The sequence below is a fragment of the Anguilla anguilla genome, chromosome 8 (genome assembly GCF_013347855.1).
Source record: "Anguilla anguilla isolate fAngAng1 chromosome 8, fAngAng1.pri, whole genome shotgun sequence".
In the NCBI taxonomy this organism is placed as follows: domain Eukaryota; kingdom Metazoa; phylum Chordata; class Actinopteri; order Anguilliformes; family Anguillidae; genus Anguilla; species Anguilla anguilla.
Window position 1 is genome coordinate 13831757 of NC_049208.1, and position 17547 is coordinate 13849303.

Here is a 17547-nt window from a genome sequence, read left to right on the forward strand (position 1 = left end):
AGAGTTTTGCAACGTGTCATTTTTTCTCCCCCCTCAGACTAAAGCTGAATACAGGAAGGCATGTGAGAATCTGAATACTGATTTTTTTCAAATGAACTCAGGACACATCTCTCTCTATCGTTCTCTCACTCTCAATTTTGTATATTAGAGAAGCAGACCTGTAAGGTTGCAAGTTCGAATCCCAGGTGAAGATGGTAAAAGTACTCCCTGGAGCATGGTACTGTCCCACACTGTGACCTACTTCTGTGCATTACATACTAGTTGGTCACATGGTCAACATGTAAGACATAAGGACCAAGGACATTGTAAAAGCCTAAATAGAAAATATGCAATCATGGTATGTTTATGAAACCCTGCTGTTAAATTAATATTCTTCAGCTATTTTCCAGCTCATTTTCACTTCAAAATATCTTGTTTTCTTTTTTCCCATTATAATCTTGAAAAAAGGAAAAACAAGTCATGTTTGATGCATGTTTTTTCCTCAGGTGGTATTCCTTTCCTTTCAAAAGCAACATGAGCTGACCTTACCAGAGAGTGCGTCAGGGTTTCCTATACTGGCCTCTAGCCATCCGACCTGCTCTGAATACAACTAAAGTAGAGTGTGAATTGCAACATGCAGGAGCCTTTGGGAAGGAATCCAAAAGCAGTGAATTGCTACATTCTGCCACTCCATTGAAATAAAAACCTTCAAACCTTTCAACTAACCGTTTCCAAGGGAACTTAACCCAGTGCTTTCATATGTCTTTATTTAATCGTAACATTGGTGAAGGTGTGCCAAATATCAAAAGAAGTTATTATGTCACAAGTGTAAGTTTGTACTATCACTGTACTCCAGGTGTCATCGTTCTGGCCAAGAATGGAAATGTACTGCTCCCTCCAGCTATGGGCAGTCCAGCAGTGTAGCTACAGTTTTTAAGAGTGACAAAAGCATGTAGCCATATATAGCCTTTCAGGTGATGCTTTCCATGCCTCTCTTGATCTCTGTGGACCATTTTATCTTTCCTTTATTGTGTTTCTCGCTTTCTCACTCACCTCGTTCTCTCTCTCTCTCAGAAGAAAAAAACGAAACAAAAGCGCAAAGCAAATCTGGAACCATCAGACTTGCAAACAGAAGCCTTTAGGCTCAGCGTTGATTCATTGTTTTCTTTAAGTTCTAAGCGAATTAAAATATTTGGGTGTCTCTGGTGCCGTCCCTCGGGACAGGATGTGGCAGGGCGCTAAACACTGCAGCTGGAACCGCTGGAGATGGGAGCATGAAACACGGGAACTGATGCAGTTTCCGTGTTTCCACAAACACTTAAGTGCAGACGCAGTGGCTCCGTGTAACTTATACTGCATTACAAAAGCCGTAGACTATGTTAAACCAACGCAAGTGCATGTAGCTGGGGACTGCATGCATGCTCATGTATTGATGGAGTAAGGAGTGTTTGAAGTTCTTCAACTGGTATTTCCCCGGTTGGGTGAGTAGTTACAAATTAGGTCTTGGAAAGGGCTTTTCTCGCTTTGCACTGCCGCTGCCACTTCTTTCATCGTCCCAAACGTGTGTGAGCATGCGCTTGTTCTTCCAAACTCGAGAGCTCGAAAGACATGTGTCAAAGGCTCGTTACAGGTTTGTTAACAGAATCCTGGAGATGTGGGCGTCAGAAGTCCTGTCAGCTACTGTAAAATATTTTCTCCGCCATCCTCACAAACGAACCTGCTGCTTCAGAAAGGCATTTTAAAATAAAACTCCTCACCTATAAAAAGAATAATATACACGAGTAAATATAACAAATACAAGAAAATAATCATTCACATATGCAATGCAATTGAAAAAGATCCTTCAGAGGGTTTAATGGGTAAGACTTTTGAAAAAGATCCTTCAGAGGATTTAATGGATAAGAATGTATATGACAGTGTAAACTAGAAATATTTAATTCACAAATTACTATTTTGCAGAGAGACAGGTAGAGATTGACATCTAGATGGAGAGGACAGAGTTGGCCTAATGCTTATTTATGATAATGGTAACTTTGTTCTTCATGTCAATAGACCATATAATGGCTATATAAACCACATCCTTTCCCCATGCCAAATCATATCCTTCCAGGTGCTACTCTAGGTGTTGTGCGGTTTTACTGTCCAGTTCCTGCAGCTATGTGTTCTATAAATCACACCCAGAGATTTGTTGCCAGACTTGCTTCTCGGTCTATTTGGAATAAGTGCCAGATTACAGTGGGGGACATGAAAGCCAATGAGTTTAATATGATTTTAATCAACAACACCTGCTGTCAGGTTTGGTGAAAAAAAAAAATAATAATAATAATAAAAGAGAATTGTTTAAAAATGACATACGAACAGGCAGGCTTCACAAGCTACAGCTATGCATGGTTTTGGTGTATTTATAACTGCCTTTTTACCCTAAACTGCTTCTGTCTTTTATTTTTAACAACTTGTTCACAGTCTCTCTGTCACTTAAAGGCATGCCTAGCTGCTTCAAATAAAGAGGGAGGGACCCATTTTATTTCCTTTGTGAGATATTATGTTCCTGAAAGAGCAGCCAGCATAACTGCCTCAGTGTCTCAAATGATCTTTCTCAGAGAACTGGCTGAGCCCTATAGCCTCATAGCCTCACAAGACTATAACTGGCTTAGGCTCTTCAGGAGCAGTCACAGTGAAGCCACGCTGTTTCTGGCAAAACTGCCTGGCACTGGTCCCACATCCCACAATCGGCTGCTTGTGGGCGTGTTATTTATTTTTTGACAGATTGTAGTGTTCATTAAATTTTGACTTGGTTTAATGTTGTGTTTAATTTTATCATTGTCCAGTTTGATAATATATATAAGGGTTTTGAGTAGGTTATTGAACATATCCTAGCTATCTTAGTATAGCCCTACATCAGTGGAGACTCCTGACCAGACTTCTTGGTATCCTATCTCCTGTAGTATGTAGTAATGTGATTTTTAGTGTGTAAAAAAATAAATAAATAAATGAGCTTCAGATCAAAAGTCTAACATAGGAAGAAAGGCTCAGACTATTTTTAAGGTCTCGATTAATGTTCTTTGTTGGCAGGTATGTTATGGACTCTCTACATGACAAACTATGCTGCCCTCAGTGGTACCTGCACTTGCTATTTGGCATGTAAGTGTTGTACAGTCCCTTCCTCTGAACCGCATGAGCAAATGGCTTCCATTGTTATCTACCACAGAGGTCCTGAACTGCACTTAAGTCTCTTTCCTGAAAGCCTGCCCACAGTTTACCATGCAATTATCATTCAGCATGTGCATTCAAAAGAATGGAACATTACATGTCTAAATAAATAAATAAACATAAAGTATTTTGAAATGAGCCCAAGGGACACATTTTAGAGGTCTGTCAGACACATACCCTTGGACCTTACATTACATTACATTGAGTTACGTCATTGGCATTTAGCAAAGTGGCTTGCGTGCAAACACAAATGCAGATATCAGGGAAAGAAGTGCAGTAATTATTTGAGGGGCAAAGTATCATCTCAAGGGAGACAGTGCAAGTGCAAGAAGAGCCAACTCGATTGAAAACTTTTCATCTGCGTAATTAAACGCTGAACTAAGTAATACCGACAAGAAAAAAACTTCTCTAGTGAACGCTACATTATGCAAACAAGAGCAAAGAACCGCAGTTCTAAATGTCAAATGTATCTGACTGCCTTGGCGTGGACCCATCTGCTTAAGCTTTACTGAGGGTGCCGGCCGCACGCCCCGCCTGAAAGAGGAAGAGCCGTCATCGCTAACTGAGCCAATAGGAGGAGCGGGACACGGAGAACTTTTGGGAAAGTGAGAAACAAACGCTCGAAAGGACAGAGAGTGCGAGAGGTCCCCTCGAAAAAGAATGTCCCCTCTGTCTGGATCACCCTCAGCTTGATCGGCGGCTTCACGGGTCCGATTGAAGCAACCTGACCATCTGGCCCTTCCTAATGCACTCGCGACGTGTATTTGAGATTTTGGGCCGTGGCACAACGCCCGCCAGCGCTCCCAGGGCCGGCATTCCCGAAGGCCGCGGCCAAAACAGTCATTATTTTCGGCCCCCTACCTGAGGCATTACTCTCAGGACACTTTTTGTGGAGGTGTTAATGACAGTGTGGCAATGAGACCGCTTACATACCGTCAAATTAGTCGCGCAAGAGTAGCACTTGACTACAATTATCTCCCTCGGTTGCCCTCTGGCTGGCGTTCAGAGGAGTCGCGGCTGGTGTCGCAAAACAATGGATGTTTTTGTGCCTCGCTTATTTATTTGCCTCCGACTACGCAGCCCATTATCTAGCACTGCCTGCCTCCCTTTGATACTGGCGGAGTGTTCGCGTTGCATAGCCGGTGTCCTGATCAGAGAGCAGCAGCACTTGCATTGTCAGAGAGGAAATGTAGCCAAATTAATGCTGGAGAGTTCGCGTTGCTCCCAATATACAGGTGTATTGATCCCCCTCACTTCCCTCTGTTTCTTCTTCTGGGATATTTCAGATTGCATTGTACTGCATTTCCCGTTCCCATAATGGCCCTTATAAATCTACATCCAGGAAATTAACTTATCATATCTGGTCTTAATATAGAGAGACACTTAAAGGAAATAGTCTTAATATAAATCAAGCATGCTGGTACTGTGCATGTCCTTTTAGTTGCCCATATGAATCTGGGTCCAAGAAAATGTCAATGCAAAACCACATTTACCAAATAGACTTCATAAAAAAACAACATGCCGATATATGTATTTCCTTCCTTATATCATATATGAGTCTTTGTCCAGTAAACACACTTAAAATCATATTTAGTCTAAAAAGCAGAAATACAGTTAAAGGCAAATTGATGAATGTTAATGAAAATTAAGCAACCCCATATGATTGCCTATTAGTGGGCCATATGAAAAATAAATAAAAGTAAAACTGCACTGTCTTAAATATAGAAGCAGACTTAATAAAAATTAAACACATTGGTCAACATGAAATACCACTATCCCGCTCATATCCGGCCTGTGCGATTATTGATGCGATTACAGCTTTTGGTTTTTTTATTTGATTAGTTATATAATTTAATCAATGAGTTAATCAACCAGAACAAATGAGTTCATTTATCTATGGATTTTCACATCCAGGGTGAAAGTACTGGCTTCAGCAATGGCTTAACAGACAATGAAAAGTGCATAAATTCTGTGTGGCGATGCTATTTATTTTAATATATTACTAATCCAGTACATACTACTGTGGGCATTTCCACCAGCCGATGATGACGTTCATAGTGACATACAGGTTTCTGCAGCTCCCACATGATCAATTATGATAGTATATTAGAAAGCTGTCACGGACAAAATGAATGAGGACATGTTAATTTCCATGTGGGGCGATGGAGGGAGGGGGGAGGGGGTGGGGGTGGGGGTGGGGGGGGGGAGTCCAGAAGCAAGATTACTTTTACAATGTAAGTGTCTGTCTAAGATACCACACTCCTGTCTATCACACACGAAAAAAGTGTAACATGGTGTCAAAAAAAAGAAAAATTAAATAAAGCTAAGATGATAAGATCAAATGCAGAACTCATCACGTTAGCCTCCTTCAAAATGAACCCAGCTCCCGTGAGAGCTTCACTTTAAACACTGATGTGCATAAACAGTGCTTAAGGAAGATTATGTAATTCTGTTAATTATGGAGAGAGTAATTAAAGGTAATCCACTGCTGGAATATTGGTCAAGCATATTAGGCTATTTTGCATCATTTTAGATAAAATATTGATGATGCGTGCCTGCTGCTGGGTGGCTCATGCTGTTAAGTCACTGCAACTGCAACTCTAACGCAATGGATGGGACCCATGACCCTGGATGAACTGCAGACTGTGCCAACACACGCCGAGCTTGCTTTGCATATATCATGGTAACTTTCATATTTCCAGTGTTAAATCAACTCTTGATGGTTTCTACTTTTCTGAGAGCACATTTAATTCCTCTTAGACTCAAATGAACTCAATTAGAGTTAATTTAATACTGTGGGTGGGGTGCTGTTTCGGTAATTCGGCTTACTACAGAAGTAGCACAGCAGCCAGCTAGCTATGTTTCTGATTTGCATTTGAAATGGACTGTCACAAATCCAGTGCACTTTAAAAATGAAGGGAGAGTATTTTTAGCAAGAAGCTCCCAACAAAATGGAAGGTTATTATATCTGAGAATGTCAGAATGAATTTATTGAATTACATACTGTAGCTAGCTGTATGGCATAAATATTGTGAAAGCAATTCTGATAGAGTGGATAGAAACTATTTAAATTCTGAAACGTGATGTGACTCAACTTCAAGTAAAATGCATACACAAAACTTGAAGTAATTGTCTTTCAAAATAATTATGAATTGACATGATTTGTAGCGGAAATGGCAGACAACAACACAGCTAAATGGTTGCTCTATAAAAAAAACAAAACAAAATAACGTGTAAATTAGCCTTTATCTTCCCTCCACAAGCAGCTAGCAGCTGCATGTAGCCATATGTTAAGTGGAAAACTGTCTAATATGCCATGTCAGGTGACGTGCTGAGTAGCTGGAAGGCACAGGCTTGTTGTCATTGCTGTGGGAACGCTCTGCATACGCACAGTACAGGGTCGTGCAGGGTGAAGTCTGCACTTTTCCTTAGGCAGCCTCTACAGCCTCTTAAAACTGCACCTGCTGCGCTCGGATACCTACAAGCTCTGCCTAGCAAAAGTGAAAAAAAAAAAAACGAAAAGAGATAGAAACTAACATTGAACCTTGAAACTGAAAATTAAACAGAACTATTAAAATTTGGGTTCCAGCCTGCAGGTGGGCAGGAAGAGAGGCCTGGAAGAACATGTGAGGGAGAGGCGAGAGAGGTGTGAGTGAGGAGTGCCTGGGATTAGGATCTGCCAAAATGTATACCCATCAGCATGTTCCGCGTTTTGCACCGAGGTGTGGAGGACCATGTACAGGGCTGAGTGGCAGGCCTCGCACATCTATCACCACGAATAAGGTCTTTTATTTATTTATTTTATTATGAACTTTCTTTCTTTCTTGGAATGAAGTGCCAGGCTTACAGTGAAAATACATTTCCTAAGATATTTCAGAGGTGTCAGGAGTTGCCTCTCACAAGAGGCATCATAAAAAGAATGCATCCTTTGATTTTGAGGATAATGATGATGATGATGATGATGATGTTCTTGTTGCACCCCCATGACCCTGACCAGGCATAAGCAAGTATAGATAATAGATGGTAGATGGATAGATCAAATACATATATGAAACGCTTCAAATCTTAAGGTACCATTAAATTTTAAAACACTCCTATGTATCCCTATTAGTTCTCATTACTAGTCTCATTACATTTAAAAATATTTTAAACTAATCTGTCATTACGAATCTATATTTTCCTGTAGATAACATTTATGCACGATACATTCAAACACAGGCTACATATTTACTAATGTTCCTGCTGTATGTAAGTCTCTGCTGTCTTTCTTTGCCGGAAGATAGTCCTTCCATTTTTACAATATTTATGCCCGATCTTATGCACAAGAAATACAGTATATACTATAGCACTGCAGTATCAATTTTGAAAAAGGAATGTCTAAATCTGTATAACCCTCACTCAAACGCATAGATTATGCATCATTAGAAAATGTCCTCCCTTTTGAATTTATTGCCATTGTGCAGGCATTAAATTCTGTTTTATACGGAATATTGGAAATTAAATCAGCAGCAAGTATTTTATTTTAATGTATGTGGTTCTATCATGTTCCTAGGGAGAATATTTTCTATTCTCCAAGCATTTCTAATTAGTTGAGCCGCTATCTGCAGCAGACAGATAAAACTGTTTTATTATTCTGAAAGCAAACCAACTGGCGCATTCTTAGCAATCATTCAAAATAAGATTTAAGGCAACTTATTTATTCATTTTGTTTATTTATTTGGCAGTTTTGTTAGATCATGACAGAGAAAAAAATTGTGAAGACTCAAAAAAGCTAAATTATGTTGAACACGCGATTGAAGAAATGTGCAAACACATCTAGAACTTATTTCAGAAAATGCAAATAAATGTGTCAAGTAGATTGCATTCAGCAGAAGAGATGTCTCATACACTTCTGCTCAAACATCAAATTATAACGTTTACACTGTAGAACCTGTGTGCGTGCTTGTTTGTGATATAATATGCTGTATATGAATATACAGACGGGTGACCAATGAAAGGAAAAACCTGAATAAAATGAGTGGAGAAACATAATGAATGCAGATGCTTCCATACAGGTGTACTGCATGATACAATTAAGCAATTAACATCCTATCATGCTCTGTGGTATGTATAAAAAAGGCTGAGCAGGCCCAGTTGAGGAAAAGTGACTTTGAAAGAGGGTTCAATATTGGGGCACGCACGGTAGGAGCTTCAGTCACAAAGACTGCTCACCTGGCCAGTGTAGCAATAGGAACAGTGACTGAAGTTACATCTGCATTTAGTTCTATGGGAAAGACATTAGGAAATAGGTTCGGAAATTGTGGTGTGCAAATTATATATTTTTTAATGTTTTTATTTATGTACTTGTTTGTTGGGAATAGTCATTGTAACATTGTGATAAATTAAATGGAAAAACAGGTGTGCCACATCAAAGTTTAATAGACAAGGCTAATTTCCATCCCCTACTACAATTAGTAGTACCCGCAGTAGTACTTTAAATGGATATTGGGTTACCTTCTTAGAGGTTAGCTTGTTTAAGTTTTCTTTTTGAATCAGCACTGGCTTATCTCCTCCAGTCATTATCTGAGGGATGTACCATGATCCAGCCATATTCATTGCAAGCCATGGCTCCCCGCCCAGTGCTGGTCGCGCCGAACCTACGTCCCTTTTCCTGTCCACTGTGCTGTTCCTTTCCCTTTAGTCTGGCCCTCCTCTGCCGAGGCCCCATGGGGCTAATGTGTTTCGGCCATCCATGCTGAGGCTGCCTTTGAGAGAGCGCGGAGTAAGAGTTCTTAATAACGGGCTGCAAGGTTTCTGAGTCCTGTGTCATTGCCCTCCAAAACCAATCTCTGAGAGAGCCGAGCAGGCCAACGATCAAGGCCCGGGCTTCCTTCAGCGGGCTTAAACACAATTTAAAACTCAAAAAACAAACAAGGAAAAAGAAAAAAAAGATCATTCCTTGCATCGGACTTAAATTCTGCCACTTTTTGTGGATGCTACAGAAGTTTGCGCTGCTAGGCCAAATAAGTAATTATTACATGCTACCGCAATTCATTTGTATTTTTACAGCGTATTCAATGAAGTACTTACAAACTCACTCTTCGGGAAAGATTGTCTTTTCCCTCCTCTTATCAGCAGTTGCTTTCCTTGAACTCAGAATTGAAAGCTTTTAAAGAAAAAAAAATCTTAAATGTATTTCTTTTACATATGACTATCATTTAAAAAAAGCATACAATTAATTCATGCCATGATTCCATGCTGTTGAACAGAGCTTGATTTTAATGAGTAAATATTTATATTGGAGCGATATCAAAGTATTTATATAAGCGCCAATGACTGTGTCATATTTTCTGCTCCTAGATAAAAACATACAAACGCACAAACAAACAAATGCTCCAGTATTATATAAAAACCAATCGACTGGCAAAGTTTGAGTTTGAGGTCACTTTTGGAACAATATGCCTCTGACAGCCCTTGGTCCCTGAAAACTTTCTATTGGCTGGTTCAGATTTCATTTTACAAAATGTTGTTTCTCAAGGATTCGTGTACAAAGAAAAAATGTTTGGGCTGAGAGTAGAGAGGAACCATCTACATTGAAGACCAAGGGAACAGAGAAGGATGAGCCATTTCCTCTAATCAATACACTGCATAATTCATCTCCTTTATGCGGAACAAGACTCTGGCAACATTATCTTTGTTTTGCCAAGGACAAGTGATCGAGCAAGACAGCTGGGAGTGAAGGGGAAACAACTGCATTTATTCATCTTGTGTTATCTGCAGTCGCCCAATCTCTCCGTCCCTACCATTAGCTTTCCAGAGGATGCACAGGATTTATTAACACTAACTCTCTCCCCCTCTCTCTCTCTCTCTCTCTCTCTCTCTCTCTCTCTCTCTCATATATATATAATCTCCATTGACAAACATTGGCAGTATAATGGGTTGTATTAAATGTGGTACTGTATGGTGTATGATTTTCAGGTGACAGCATACTTTTGGAAATGCAGTGTATACATGCACACTCAACAACAAGCCGACATAACCCAGAAACACATGTTCATCCATATTGATACACATGTGCATACATGTACACACAGTCAAACAAAAGAGACATGGGCATGCACACACACCGGCACTACATTCATACAGACAAAGATATCAGTGTACATAATTCATATACTTGCACAACTGTGTCAGGATGCGTGGTCGAAAGTACAAACTATGTTTGGAAAGCACTGTCAGAAAATGGATGTCAAAGGAAAAACAAGGGGTTTGTGCCACATGGGCCTAAAGCTGCTGTACAATTACACTGACAGGAATGAAAGAGACATCTTCCTGGATTTAGCTCACATTCGTCTGCAAACTTTGATTGAAAGGCAGTTGCAAATGAACACTGACAAGGGATGGAACATAAATAATTTTAGAAACAACAATAATGACCACTGTATATATATATATTAGTGCCATGAAAAAAAGTATTTGTCCCCTTCCTGATTTCTTCTATTATTGCATATTTTTCACACTGGATAATTTCAAATCTGCAGACAAAATGTAATATTGCACAAAGGGAACCTGAGTAAACACAAAACACATTTTAAAAATGATTATTTCACTTATTTAATGAGAAGTTATAGAACACCCACATCATCCATTTGAAAAAAAGTAATTGCCCCCTTAAACGTATTAAATGGTTGCACCGTCTTTAGTAGTGATAACTGCAACCAAACACTTCCTATAATTTGATGGCAGTCTTTCACATCGCTGTGGAGGATTTTATTTTCTTCTTCTTTGCAGAACTGCTTTAATTCAGACAAAGCGGTAGGTTTTCAAGCATGAACTGCTAATTTCTGTTCCTGCTACTGCATCTCTATTGAGTTCAAGTCAGGTCTTTGACTAGGCCACTCCAAAACTTTAATTTTGTTTCTGTTGTAATCAAAAGTGCAGATTCTCAGCTTTGTGTGAGCTGTGTATGTTTGTGAATGTTTTATACATTTTGGCGTAACCATGTAGAAGTTACAGCGTTTTGCATACATAGTAACCCCATTTCATGGCACCATAAAGTTTGGAACAAATGGCTTCACAGGTGTTTCTGATTAGTCAGGTGTGTTCAATTGCTTCCTTCGTGATTTTGATTGATTTTGCAGTCTTTTACAGGCATTTGTCAACATGCGGACCAGAGTTTTGCCCATGAAAGTCAAGGAGGCCATTATGAGGCCGGGAAATAAGAAGAAGAAAAAAAGTCAGAGACATAGGCCATAGCATAGTCTTACCAAAATCACCTCCTTGGAATATCATTGAGATGAACGAGAGTGCTGGCTCAAAGGGTCAGGTATGCCAAGGAAGTTGACGACTGAAGAATTCTCACCATAATGAAGAAAAACCCCGAAACACTAACAGATCAAAAATACTCCTCAAGAGCGAGACATGGATGTGTTGCTAATTGGGATGGCAGATGTGACCTCATTTTCGGGGCAAAATATCTCAGGAGGTAAGAGTGGTTGTCTGGCAGTCGGAGGGTTGCCGGTTCGATCCTCCGCCCTGGGCGTGTCGAAGTGTCCGAGCAAGACACTTAACCCCTAATTGCTCCCAACGAGCTGACTGGTACCTTGCATGGCAGCCTTTCACCGTTGGTGTGTGAGTGTGTGTGAATGGGTGAATGAGAGGCATCAATTGTAAAGCGCTTTGGATAAAAGCACTATATAAATGCAGTCCATTTACCATTTACCATGTAAACAGACATAATTCAAAAACAATGTATCCATATATATATATATATAGATACATTGACAATGGATCTTACAACATGGCTGCATTTCCTTCGTGCTGTTCTAAAGGTAACTAAACATTAATGGGGGTGAGAGGATTTGAATGCGGGGTGTCTTTTTTCTATACATGCTGTGTGTAGACCATGTTGCAGTGAGGTTGCATCACCATTGCACCTTACTCAGGAAAAGCTATCACAGCTTATACATTTTGCAGAGAACTTTTGACCATGTTAAACTGCGCCTTTGATGTTCATGATACTATGCAATCGGGCCGGGGCTGCCCAACCCTGTTCCTGGAGATCTACAGTCTAGCAGATTTCAACCATAATTTGGCACACCTCATTCTACTAATTAGTAGCTCAATGAGCTCCCAGACCGTTTGATGAGATGTGGTTTGTTTGGATTGGAGTCAAAACTTAAAACCTATATAAAAATACTTTTCAGAAACGAGAGAGGGGGAGAAAGAGAGCATTCAGTACCGTGAGAATGCGACATGTCTATAATAAATTCTTGCTTGACAGTCAATTTTCAAATAAACCTTGAAGCCTTTGAAATACATCCAAGACTAACATTTCAAATGCAAATACTTCAGTGCGTACAGAATGCATTTGACCTCAGCGCTGTGTGTAAAGTGTGTGGATGCATGCCTTGGGTACCCTGGGGTGTTTCACCAAAGGGACACAGTGAAGAGACGCCCATTCTCCAACCTGCCTAAAATCAAATGTGCCACACCACCTTTGAACACCCTGCATTCAGTTAAAATCGCCCATAAAGTCCTGGTTCTGATAGGATGAGTGTAACAACACAGACACACAGACACACACACACACACACACACACACACTCACACACCCACACATGCACATCTCCTGAAAGGATCATAAAATGCCTCACCGAGCTGGGTCTCCAACCCAGTTTGTTTAAAGTCTTAGAGTCAGACACTGCAATCTTTGTCATGGATCGAAAAGTGTCATCTTACACAAAAGCCAGACACATTCTAATTGTCACAATCACAGAGCTCTGCACTGTCATCGTCTGCATGCTAAGTCAATGCATACTGAAAAAGGCACTTGCATAACACTTCAGATATTGAACCTCTATTTCAACCAGAAGGATATAGGTTCTAATCCTGACATTCTCAGCCAGCTTCAGGAAACCGCTATGTCACATCAATGCATTGCTTTGAGAAGGAGGAGACTTGCTGTTCCACATGAACGACATAGTGGGCCTATTTTTGAGTGCACAGTGAATGGTGGATTGCTTTTTTGTTAGCTAGGCAGAAGAGAGACCTGACTATTCAGGTGCCCAGTATTAATTTTGAACAGACACTAATAGTGCTCATTATAGCTCTGTTCCATAGGTCGATGGTAATACCTTAATAAGGTATTTATTTTGGTGGGCTTCCAGGATACCCCCTGAGGAGATGTTAAAGGTCCAGAGGTATTCTGGGTAAAAAAGCTTTTCTGTTCAGCACCTGGCTCTGGCCCTTATTAACCTCAGAGCATCACTAATGAGCAATTAATGCTTATGGGAACTCTCCTTTGGCTATTTCCACCTTTTGAAGTTGGTTTGGAGGTAGAACTACAGTTCCCTTTTCTTGTGGTGTCTGTGCTCACTGTTTTGACTGTTTAGCAAAGATATTTAACACACAGCTATGAATTTTGTTCTTCACAATTTTTTTCCTTCTTATGTTATTTAGATGCTCATTTCAGATGTTCTTTAAAGAAAAAAGACAAAAATGAAAATAATTGGTGGTACCTGGTGCTTGAAATTATGTCTTTTGAAGTAGAAAAGTCTGTCATGCAAAACTTTAGCTGGTTCAAGTCTAAAAATCCATCATCATCATCATCTTCTTCTTCATCATCATCATCATCATCATCATCATCATCATCATTATAGTCAGTAATATCATTGCCATCATCACAATGTCACAATCAAGCCTGATCAATGAATTCAAATAATGAAAGTGGAGTTATAGAAATTATGAGCTATTACACCACACTGAAATGCAGTCGCTTGCCAATTTTGCCTCAGTTTACACAGTAATGACCATGCAACAGACTGGATAAAACATGTAAGACTGTAAATTGCAAACAATGTGAATAAGCAGTTAACCTCAGGCCACCAATAATGCCGCTATTATAGAAGGCTGCAGAGGAACAGCCCAAACTTGCTATTAAGGTACAGTAAAACAAGAAATTCACCCCCAACATCCACACCAAGTTTTGCAATAGAATACATTCTGATTGCTACCCAACAGCCATGATTTTTCTTTGATGTTTCAACAACGTTTGCAGATCAGTCTGTTGTCTCTGCTATGAATTTGGATGTGACACCATTAGGCTAGTTAATTAGGGGCAAACATTTGATCTCACCGGATGTTGCATCTAGTCGTGTACGATGTTATGAAGACAGCAAAGCAGTTCACAGGGAGTCTTTAATTAGCACGTGTTTATCAAATCAGTCTAATTAAGCATTTCAGCTGAAATCAACAGTATTGTTAAGTGGAGCCCTATAAGAACATTCAGACACAAATGAAATAAAAAGTGAGCCAGATCTCAGCCAGTGAAGTCACACATCTCTGTATCAAAATACATGGATAATAATAATAATAATAATAATAATAATAATAATAATAATAATAATAATAATAATAATAATAATAATTTAGTTTAATCATCTCAGCTGTGATGGCTTTTATCTGCACTGTCTGAGTGAAAATCCATTCTAGTTAATATAAGCTTCTCACTAAAGTAGGCTACCAGACACCTATTGATATTCCAATTGCTACATTCACCTTGTAATCAATAAACATCTGCTCAAAACACTTAAATTCACTTTTAACCCTTTTTTTCAGAATTTGTAGCTCCTGCCAGATCTCATGTCTTGCCACAGATTCCACGTCCTCTGTAGATGTAGGAGATTTGCAGACATGGCTTCTCCTCTTAAGCATGTGCCACCGGCTGCCTCCTCTTTTCTGCTTACTGCAGTCCGGCAGCTGAGCTCTGGAGCCATTGAGTGTGATAAATGTGCTTTGAGTGCAGCTGGTGCATGAACACTCCAGGTGGCTGACTGGCCCAAAGAGTCGCTTGTTCACAGCGAGGTTAAACTGAAGCCCTTTCTCACTGGGCGATGCTATGAGGAGGTTAAGCAGGGATCTCAGCCAATCAGGGTCCGCTACCCTACAGACACACTGTGCTCCAACACAGTGATGAGGCAATAAACAGCTTACTAACTAACAATCAGCCATTTAACTAGCACACAAACCTCATAGAGAAGGTACACTGCTTTATTGAGCTGCCTTTTGCAAGTATTGGTGATGTGTCTGCTAAATAACACTGTTCGGTGTACTCTGTGTTCACTTAACTGGAAAATACGCGAATGTACAAGTCAACACAGACGTTGGTCAGTAGTTCGGATGTAGTTTGGGAAGAGATTGCTTGCAGACTGTGATAAAGTGTGATACCAGCTGCGCATTTTTGCATATTTTTTTCCTCATATACTCCAAATATGTAATCAGCGACAGGACAGGTATATGAGATTTGTGTGCAATGTGCACTGGTACCCTTCATCAAGTTCTGGTGTTTTAATCGAATGAAAAATCTGACCAGCTTATTCAATTGTTTTATTGCAATTAGAATGCCCACCATTTTTTCTACCTGGAGGTCATATTCATTTTGCTTGATTGGATAAAAGCCCAATGCTCTACTGACTGTACAGCTGCGTCTCACAAGTGTGTTCATCAGAATGGCATAGATGTGCTCAAGTACAATGGAGTCTTTCAGCCTGCCCTTATGCCTCTTGCCATTTCAGCTCCTGTTACAGACATGCTTTCAAACATCAGGCACAGAGACAGGCTGTGACCTTTCCATTAGTGATAGTCAGCAAGGAAAGGTGAGAGTGTGTCTATATATGTGTGTGTGTGTGTGTGTGTGTGTGTGTGCGAGAGAGAATGAGAGAGAGAGATATGTGGCTTCCATTCAATATGGGGAAAACGATGTAAAAATAAAAGAAAAAATAACAGTAGTTGTAGCAGGAGTAGCAGCGAGGACCTGAATGGTGATTTCATGTTACTACTGGCCCAGGTCATTTCAGGCTTGGGTCATGCTGGGCCCTTTACCATGGCGACCCTTAATGGGTGATGTAGCACCCCCACTGATGTGCCCTGGTAACACTGGCGTCACTGGGGCCAAACTGCACGGCTTCTTATGATGGCCTTTGTGTTCTGCCCGTACATCAGTGTCGCACGGCTTGGGTGTACCTGTCAATTGGGTTTTCAGTCTTAATATACACCACTGAGTGACACCCCTCCAGGTCATTTATTTGGCATAAAGGCTGCCAGTCAGAAGTCTCGCTTCTGCACATGAATCAGTTTGGCACTTCTCAGGGCTTTCAAGAGGAAGTATTGAGAAGCCAGGTATGCTATCCGGCAAGTTACGCCTTGGCGGGGCGTGCCCCATACCTATACAGCACCAAGAGTTTGGCACTTTTCAGGGTTTTCTTCAGAAATAAACACAATGAGCACAGACTCTCAGCCCTTAAGAACATTAACAATTTTCTGAGACATGCAAACAATTAGTGATCGTGATGTGCTTTTCGTACACCCAAAACACTTGATGCAGGCAATTGTTCAAGCAATATGGTGTAGTCATTTTACAAAATATTTTAATTGCAACACATCTGAATTGCAGATCATTTTGTTGTCAATAATCTTAATGGCAGGTCTAATTTCACAATCATTTTCTATTTCCGGAGTCACAGAGCGCAGCCTAATCTTGCCTGAATACACACAGGGGTAATCAATTTATTGAGGATGTAGATTCACAAAATAGAATGTTAAAAAATGCTGCAGGTGAAGAACTGCTTTCGCCTGTCTGCTCCACCATCTGCAGTCTTCTTTAGGTTCTTCGCCACCCTCTTCAAAATGGCTGCCATGCCAAATACAAGCACAGGTAAAGCCACACCTGCATCTCCAGTAGCACTACTGCATTAGAACTAAAACGTAAAGGCTCTCTACCCTACAGTAACATGTGCTTGTGCAACCTTATCAATTTTGTCTGCTCAATTTTTTTATGCAGTCTCAGTTTGCCTTTTTGTCAGAAAGATCAATAAAACTTGATTTATTGTGGATTATTATTTCTGCATATTATATTACACCAAACCTCTATTAATTACATTGTACTTATTATAATTAATGAAAAGCTAAAAAAAAGCTAAAACCCCAGCTAAAATCTGCAGGGAGTACTTTATATGATGAAGTATGTTTGGAATCGAGGCAGTTACACTTGACCCATATCTCAAAAGTATGCGTTTTCTAACAGATTTATTGCTCTAGATACACTTTCAGTCATAATGCTTAAGGTTAATTCAACAAACAAGGGAACAGAGGAAGCTGTCCCGCCCCAAGTATTCCTATTGAATGTATGACCCTCTGTGTTTAGAGTCGTGCCTGAGTTTTTTTATTCAGAACTTGCCAATGTCACCTTGTTTTGTTCAATATTCCACTTCCTGGCATGACTATGACGTAACAATACAAGAATGATCTCAAAGAAATAATAAGAACTGGCCTCATTTTTCATAAGGAATTAGCATTTCAGCTTAGCAGTAACATAGGAAC